The sequence below is a fragment of the Gossypium hirsutum genome, chromosome A12, assembly GCF_007990345.1.
Source record: "Gossypium hirsutum isolate 1008001.06 chromosome A12, Gossypium_hirsutum_v2.1, whole genome shotgun sequence".
Classification (NCBI taxonomy): Eukaryota; Viridiplantae; Streptophyta; class Magnoliopsida; order Malvales; family Malvaceae; genus Gossypium; species Gossypium hirsutum.
The window spans coordinates 32,679,851-32,688,703 of record NC_053435.1 but is presented as its reverse complement, the minus strand read 5'-3'; positions in this window follow the sequence as shown (position 1 = coordinate 32,688,703).

Genomic DNA, 8,853 nt, shown 5'->3' with positions numbered 1-8,853 from the left:
ATGTCAGAAACCAATCATAATCATGTATATTGTTCCTAATACGAGCCTTCGAGGCCCAACATACACTTTAGAAACAAATTGGGACTAAATTGGAAACTCAGAAAATACTTCAGAAATATTTAAAATTTTCAACGCTGTAAGGATTACACGGCCAAGAGACATGCCCGTGTCTCAGGCCATGTGGGCATTCGAAAGAGGGACACACAACCATGTCCCAGCCCGTGTCCGTGTCCGTGTAACTCACTAACTTCTGCCACACGGCCAAGCCACACGCCTGTGTGCTAAGCCATGTGAGCATACTGACTTGCACTCTATAAAAGATACAGGGGACACACGGCCATGTCACCTGGCTGCGTGTCACACACGGCTGAGACACACGCCCGTATTTCTGCCCGTGTAGACGAAAATAGGTTATTTTACAAGCCACATTTCTCACCCAATTTGGCATCCACCTACACTCAACATTTTTCATATACACAAGTCATAAATAGGCATCCAAAACAAGGAAAAATCAAGCCTTAAACATGTAAAATCATCACATACAACAAATATTCCCTTAGGCACCTCAAATGACAACTTATAACATGTAAATCTAAACATTCAATATATCCAATTGTTTAACTAACTCATGTGCATATTTGTACCAAAACTTACCATGTAGATCGTTAATCAAAACATACCATTTAGTACCATTTATGTACTTGATCTTTAGCATCAAATGGTCATGTAAGTCACTTGTAATTTGTGCACTAAAAACACCAATACAAACCATTCAAAAGCTAACCTCATTATACATTTATGCTTTCCACAATAAGCACTAAATCACTCCAAATTATAATACATATCCAAATGCATAATCAACTACCATTTAAATTTTCATCCATCAAACATAAATCAAGTCACATATTACCTATACCAAACCACACATCAAACATGATAAGGCCATTTATATATACATAGAAAAATGTACCAAAACACAAGCCAATTCAAATGGCTAAAAATATAACAAAACATATAGGCTATCATTAGCCAAAATAACCTATACATGCCATTATAACCAAAATTAAACAACTGAATGTACCAAAAGAGTCGATAGATAGTGTGATATAGCTCCGACAAGCTTCCAACCCGAACGAGGTTCCGAATCACTAAAAAAAACACTAAAAATAACACAGAGTAAGCATTTAAGCTTAGTAAGTTCATATAACACAAAATTTAACTTACCATTTAACCATAATTTAGGTAAGCAAACATAGCATATCCCAACCAATTTGGCCAAAAGCCTAAACACATGTTCACCAACATATTAGCCATGTAAATTACATATAAAATCCAATACACATGGATGATTTCAACAAGTAATCACATTTCATATACATGTATTTTTCATTTCATATATCATTATATCATGTAATATCACTTTCATGTATTTCATGTAAGTACTTGTAATAGTTCATATCGAACTCATGCAATCTAATAACAGAATTGTGCCCGTTGAACCATTTAGAATATCATTGGATACTCGGGTAGTACACACGAGGTGTACTGAACTATAATCTGTCAATTCATGTACATGTACGCTCATATAAGCTATAAACGGTAAGCTCCTCTGAGTTGAATAATGGTAAGCTCATACAAGCTGAATAACGGTAAGCTCATACGAGCTGAAATCAATAACTCAATGACATGTCATTTGTATCTTATGAATTCCTAAGGTTCAAACGGGGCTCAATAATAGTCGTACATCGTTGGATATGCTATCGGTATTCATATATGATGTTAATGAAAATAACATTCATCTAATTCAATTAAAGCAAATAATTACACAATTTAACTACACGAACTTACCTCGACGAGTGTGCGTAGATACGAAGGCGACTAATATGATATTTTCTCTTTGCCTTGATCTAATTCCAAACGAGGTCTGACAGGATCTATATGAATGAATTTAAATCATTTCAATATAATTCTCATTCAATTTAGTCCAACATATTTTTAGCAAAATTACCATTTTACCCCTATACTTTTAATTCTTTGCAATTTAGTCCTTATCTCATAAAAATGGAAATTTGCACAATTTCATTACAACCCATCATAGCTGAATTATATACATGCTTATAATAGCGCACATTTTCACAAATTCACAATTTTACCACACAATTTATCACATTTTTCAATTTAATCCTTAATTAATAATTTCATAAAAAATTCTTTTACAAAAGTTGTTTACCTAACAACAACCATTCATTTTCTACCATTAAACTTTAAAACCCTAACATGTTCATCAATGGAAAAACTCAAATACTTTAACAGTTTCACAAATTAATCCCTAGGCTAACTAGATTAAGCTACAACGATCTCGGAAACATAAAAATTATAAAAAAAAGGGGGACAAAACACATACCTAAATGATAGAAACAAGCTTGCTGAACCCTAAAGAGAAAAAAAATGGCTTTCTTCCTTCAATATTCGATTGAAAAAAAAGATGGATAAAGATGATAGCAAATTTGGTTTTTTTATTTTATCATTTATTACTTATTTACAAAATTAACCTTAATTAACTTTAAAAATTACACTAATGTCAAGCCATGTACATCCACTATCACATTTAATGGTCTAATTACTATATAAGGACCTCCACTTTAAAATTATGTAGCTATTGGACACCTTTAGCTATTAGAACACAACTTTTGCACTTTACACGATTTATTCTTTTTTATCAAATTAAGCATGTAAACAATAAATTTCTTAACGAAATTTTTATATGGTATTTCTATCATGCAGTAAACCACAAAATAATAATAAAATAAAGTTTTTGACTTCGAATTTGTGGTCCTAAAATCACTGTTTCGATTTCACTGAAAACGGGTTGTTATAGTGGAAAAACCCCTCCAAATAGGATAAAAAACCACAGACAAAGATAATTTACTATAATAGCAAAAGAATAAAGAGTACAAAAGATGGAGATAAAAACTAAACCTTAAAAACTCGAAAAACAAATAACCTTCAAAACGTAAACACAAAATTCTCCAAAAGTGTATGAGTTTTAATCTTTTAATGGGTGTGTTTTCTAAGGTTGTAAAAGAGCCTATTTATAGGCTAAATTCGTAGGTGAAATAAATTATGCTAATAAATGCTAAATATATTATACTAATAAATACTAAATCTTCTAGAAATAAAATATATTTTGTTTAATTTGATTTGCAAGCAATAACTTATTTTATTTAATAGGAATTTAGGTCACACAACTCAAACACTAGTGAATATATAGCTAAAGGAAACAAGCATAAAGTTTGCAAACTATGTAGGTCCATATACAAACTTAAGGAAGCATCCCACTAATGGAATTAATGATTTGATCAAACGGTTAAAACTTTTGGACTTGAGCAAAATGTATATGAACCTTGTGTTCATAAACGTATTATGGATGAAAAGGTAGTCTTTCTAGTTTTATATGTCGATGACATACTACTTATTGGGAATGATTTAGATGAAGCTAACTATTACCATTTTAGTCAATTCAGTTAATAATGGTGATCAAATTAACAATTTTTTTAAGAAGACCAAAATAGGAATGACCTAATTTTAGAGTGACTACTAGGGTAGTTTACCCTTACAATTACAATCAAATACATATATGAATAACCTATAATTAGAATAAGTGTTAGATAGTACATCAAACTAATAATTGAAATGTATTTGAAGCCAAACTAAAATAGCTCTAGAGAGGACCTAGACATGATGGAATTTAAGCCAATTTCTATTTTTTTCATTAATTCATCAAATAATTTGGCATGATTTATTTTTCATAGAAATAAATAATGGTATGAATGATACGGCACGCATGCAGAACATGATCGTAGCTTGTCTAAGCTGCAAATTTAACCTAGATCTCTAGACAAATGTAAACTAAAACGAGAAACAACAAAAATAGATTAGTTGTCACAAAGGAGAGTCAAACGAAATTAAAACAAAAGAAAGATGAACTAGCTGGTATAGAATCCAAAAGAGAACAAATTAGGGTTTCTTTGATAGAAAGAAATCATCCTTGGACCTCAAGTAAACACTCTAACTAGATCTGGAAAAATAAAACACAAACAGATTTTTTAGAAGTGATTTTAAAGACAAAAACAAAATGTTTTGTGCAAGAATATTTGAAACAACAAGAAAATATTAAAACTCCTAATTTTTATGCGTTTCTTGTTGGAACAAGATAAGAGAACATCTTTCTTGAAACAACATTAACCTAGAACGAAAATCAATAAAACCAGCAAGCCAAAACAGCAAGAACTAACTTAAATAAACAAGAAACAATAAATTAAGGATAGAAAAGAGAAGATGACATCCTAAGAAGCCTTATAAACATTAAGAATCTACAACTCGTTTCAATAGCTCTAATTCTCCCTCTAACAAAGAGATCTTGGTAAAAAAAAGCTTGAAGATGATTTCCACAACCTAAAAGATTATTAAAACAACTTCTAAAAGAAACTCAAGAGCAATTCTTGAAGAAAAAGTCAAAGAGAATTATTATTACCTTAAAAAAAACAAAAATCACTTGTATATGTATAAGGGTGAATGTCTATGCTACTTATAAGCCCCCAGAATAAGTTTTCCTAACCCTAATGGAATAACTAACATGACAACTCATAAAAAAGATAATTCTAAGTGTGCACTTTTAATGGGAATTCAACCAAATGAATTAAATGGGCTCTTTGGGTTGAATTCTTACATGATGATCCACCTATTAAAATAAAATTGAACCTATAGTTTAAATATTTTACAATGTGGGCCACTTTGATAATGTGGCCTGATATTTAATTAAATTACTTTTCAAACTTCAGGATGAGCTTTGTGGACATCTTAATAGGCCATTTTTTCAAGAACTTGGTCTTGTGATCCATTTGTTCTCGAAATTGACTTGTCCAAGCTCGTACATGAAATCTAATGCACCTTGGTTGTAAGATTCGATTTCTTGGACCAAGATTTCCAAGATTCGAAATCTTGATTTTCTTGATTCTTGAAATTGTCTGAAACAGCAAAATTGGACCAAGATTTCATTTTTTGATTTTCTTGAAAATAAGAAAGTGAATATTGATTTTCTTTTTTGATCGCGTGCCTATCTACGGCCTTGGTAACGAAATCTTAGATGGTCTCATTCAATCTTGTTCGGATTTGCTTAGCCTTCGACATCGTTATTAGGCCTTGAGAAAATTTGAGCCCATCATGTTCATGAGCCTGGTTTTGGGCCTTGAGACTCACATCAATGACATGTAACACCCCTTACCCAAGTCCGAGGCTGGGACCAGACACGAGGCATTACCTGACTTAAATGCATGCATATAATCATTTCCGAGTTATAAAAACTAGATCAAATTTAAAACTTTTCAATAATTTTCTAAAAGACCTTGATATGGGCCTACGAGGCCCAAAACACGCTTTGAAAATGGTACGGGGATAGTCTAAACATTTTTGGAAACTTTGAAAAATACCACTTGAAACAGGGGCACACACCCGTGTGGTCAGTTCAACATGACCATGTTGAAGGCCCTGTGTGGTTCACACGGCCTAAGCATAAGGGAACACGCCCGTTCCCCAAACTTGTGTGAATTTAATTCCAAATTCGAACCTACAGGGGTTTTCACATGACCGAGCACACGCCCGTGTCTATAGCCCGTGTTCCTCACACGACTATGACACACCCATGTGTAAAAACCTTGACATTCTGTTTCTGACGTCAGCAACCATTTAGGAGCACATGGCCAAGGCACACGCCTGTGGCCAGGGGTCGTGTTCTCCACATGGCTAAGACACACGGCCGTGTCTCTGCCCGTATGTTTACTACCATGCATACAAACTTGAAAATTTAAGGTACAGGGGACACACGGTCAGAAAACACACCCATGGGGCTGACTGTGTGTCGCACACGGCCTAGCCATAGTGTCTACCCGTGTGGACAAAAATTAGGCTATCTACCAAGCCTTTTTGCCACCCTTACTTGCACTAACTTACACCTCATCAATATTAGCAATTCCATGCATCAACATAAGGCCAATTTGACCACAACATGATAATTAAAAACGACCTTCATCACACTATAACAATCCAAGCATGCACTTATTCCTTCATGCAATTTTCCCATTTATGAAACATCATCAATTGCATATCATAGATAAATATTAGCCATTATTTGTGACCTTATACAAAATAAAGGGTTTCATCCCAAGCCAACCCATTTGGCCAAATCATAAAGACACAAAACTCAAAAGACAAAGTCCTGTACATGCCATAATCAAAATAAAAGAACTAACTATACCAAGTGCTTCAAATAATAGTGTGAATGAGGCCTCTGATGGTATCTGATCCACGGGATAATTTGGCAGCACTACAAGGAAATGGAAAGGAAAATGGGTAAGCATAAAGCTTAGTAAGTCGCATGTAAATAATGAAATAGCTACAAGTTACCATAAGGGATCATACTCCTAACATAACTCAATTTGCACACAAAAGTGAGGATTCATAAATATTAATTGTTCATATTCATCTCTCACCAAGCATACAACGTTGATTGAATTCACATTTCATACTTCATGTAAAATACACAGATAGTCATAAGCATAACTTGCTCACTTTCCTTTCTTACTAAACATACAACGTAAATGAAGCTTGTATTTCAAAATTCTCATTTAGGTACCTGTACCACTCACCACATGGTCATAAGTTCTCTCATTTCGAGATAAATCATAAATCTTTTGTTGAACCATTTGGAATACTACAGGATATTCATTAGCCCCAAACATGGGATAAGATGACGATGCCATGTCCCAGACATGGTCTTACACTAGTTAGCACATCAAAGTCGATGCCATGTCCCAGACAGGTCTTACACTAACTTTCATATATTGAGGCCGATGCCGTGTCCTAGACAGGTATTACACTATCTCTCATCTATCGGTGCCGATGCCATGTCTCAGACAGGTCTTACACTAGCTTGTATATCTCGAGGCCGATGCATGTCCCAGACATGTCTTACACTAGCTCTCATTTCAATGCTGATGCATGTCCCAGACATGTCTTACACTGGCTGGTATATCTCGAGGTCGATGCATGTTTCAAACATGTCTTACACTAGCATACATATCACCCAATGTCATGGCATGAATATCCAAATCTATTCCTAATGTTCAACCGGAAGTCTTCATTATACAAAATCTCATTCCCAACGCAAATCAAACAATACATGATAATATTGAATTAGCATTTTTTACGTACAACTTACCTTAGCTTACAAAATGTGAGCAACTAATCGGCCTAATCCACAAGCTTGGTATTTCCCTGGTCCAAGTCTGGTTTTCGTATTTCTTGATCTAACATAATAAAAATTCACTTATTTAATCAATAAATAAATTTAGACAATTAAAAATTCACATTTTTGGCAAAATGACCATTTTGGCCCTAGACTTGAAAATCGATTTTTATCAAATTTCTTCATGTCTTAAGCCTAGCCGAACCCATTTTACTCTTAAAGCAACCCAAAATTTCCATTATTTCACAAAAGTACCATCTATTTTATAAACTTTACAAAATGGTCCTATTAGGATTTTCATGAGAAGTCTTTTCACAAAAGTTGTTTATTTAACAACCAAAGTTTATTTTCTTCCATAATAACTCAGCAAACATCATAAATTATTTCATGGAAAATCCCTAGACTATCAACCATTTTGCAAAATAATCCCCTCAATAGATAGCTCATGCTACAAGGGTTCCAAAGGTGCCAAAATCATAAAAAATAATCATCTAAATCACTTACTTGAGAGAGGTATAGTGGCTGAAAGTTTCAAGCTTCCAAAAACCCCATTCTTGCTGAAAATTTTGGTGGAGGAGAAAGGAAAAATGAAAAAGACGATGGCTAGTCACTAGGGTAATTTTTTATTACAAATTAAGTCACCTACCCCTTGACCATTTGATTTTCTTGTCCCCTATGGCTGACCATCAGCTTATAAAGAGCCTAATTGCACTTTAAAGACCTCCAATTTTGGTTCTCTAGCTATTTAACACCTTTGGCTAGTAAAATAAAACTTTTACCCTTTATGCGATTTAGTCCTTTTTTGCAATTAGGTTCACAAACTCTAAAATCAATCTACCAAAATTTTCATACACTCCCATAATCATACTATGACACCAAAATAATAACAAAAATAATTTCTCGATCTCAGATTTGTAGTCCCGAAATCACTGTTCCGACTAAGCCCAAAATCGGGCTGTTACATAACATATATAACTTAGTATTATTTTATATAATTTAATAAGCATTATACCTTTTTTCCACTTTGCCATTTTTAATTGTGGGGTTTTTATTGAAGTTACAATAAGATTTAAGTCATAATAAATGTCAAGATAAACCACATATAATTTAAAAAAAAATTAAACTTAAAACATCAAAATCCCAAAGCTTTAGCATTTACCAACCTTGCTAAAGTCTGATAGACAAGTGCACAATAAATATTCAACTACAAAAAAAATTAAAGTGTATATGTCATGTTAGAATTTATTTTTAAAAAAAGTAATAATAAAATTAATCTCGTTGGTTGAGTTATAGCTCGGTTGACATCATATTGTTTTTAGTATAGGAGGACGTGGGTTTGAACGTGTTGAAGTATATTTATCCTCTAAGAGTTATGGGTAGTTCTAGGTATTGTAAAATGAAAATAAAAATCTCAAAATTCATACAACTAGAAACTAGGTTATTGTATTAATCACAAATTTGGAATTTAGTCTACATACTTTTATTTTTTGAAATTTAGTTCTTCTAATTTTTAAATTTCAAAATTTAAATTTAATTATTAACATTATTAA